The sequence below is a fragment of the Charadrius vociferus genome, unplaced genomic scaffold, assembly GCF_000708025.1.
Source record: "Charadrius vociferus isolate BGI_N301 unplaced genomic scaffold, ASM70802v2 scaffold565, whole genome shotgun sequence".
In the NCBI taxonomy this organism is placed as follows: Eukaryota; Metazoa; Chordata; class Aves; order Charadriiformes; family Charadriidae; genus Charadrius; species Charadrius vociferus.
In genome coordinates, this window is record NW_009648358.1 from 327,007 (window position 1) to 327,569 (window position 563).

The following is a 563-nucleotide window of genomic DNA, read 5'->3' on the forward strand; positions in this document are numbered from 1 at the left end:
AAGTACTGCCTTCCTGTTACTTTGCAGCGCTCTGGAGCTGCCTGGTCTCCTCCTGGCCTCCAGAGCAAAGTCCACGGGCGCATAGACAATGTCGCAATGTCCACCCTACAAATATTATTATGGCTTGGGAATGTAAATCAAACCATAAGACCTTTTGCCCTGCGCGGTCTCCCAGGGCTACGTAAAGCATTGTCTGCATGAACAATACAAGCTCGGCAGACCTTTTTCTTATTTTGATTTGTAGAACAAGTGGAACATTTTTTTCCTTTCTTCCTTCCCTGTACTATTTATTTATGTGTTAATACCAGACCCTCTTTTTTTTTCCTGTATCCCTCTCCTTTTCTTCTTGCCTGAATCATGATAGCTGTAGTCCTCAAATGATGAGAGGGCAGGGTCATGGCAGCAATAATTGCGTGTCAAAATTAAGGTGTCTGATCTCTTCATCTACGGTGACTTTGTGCGAGTATTTCTCATGAGAAATGGCTTCCTCCTCTTGTCGTCTCCTTCCCCCTTCTCTGTTTCAGAGTTTTCATGCCATGTTTGACATTTTCAAGTTCTCCCCC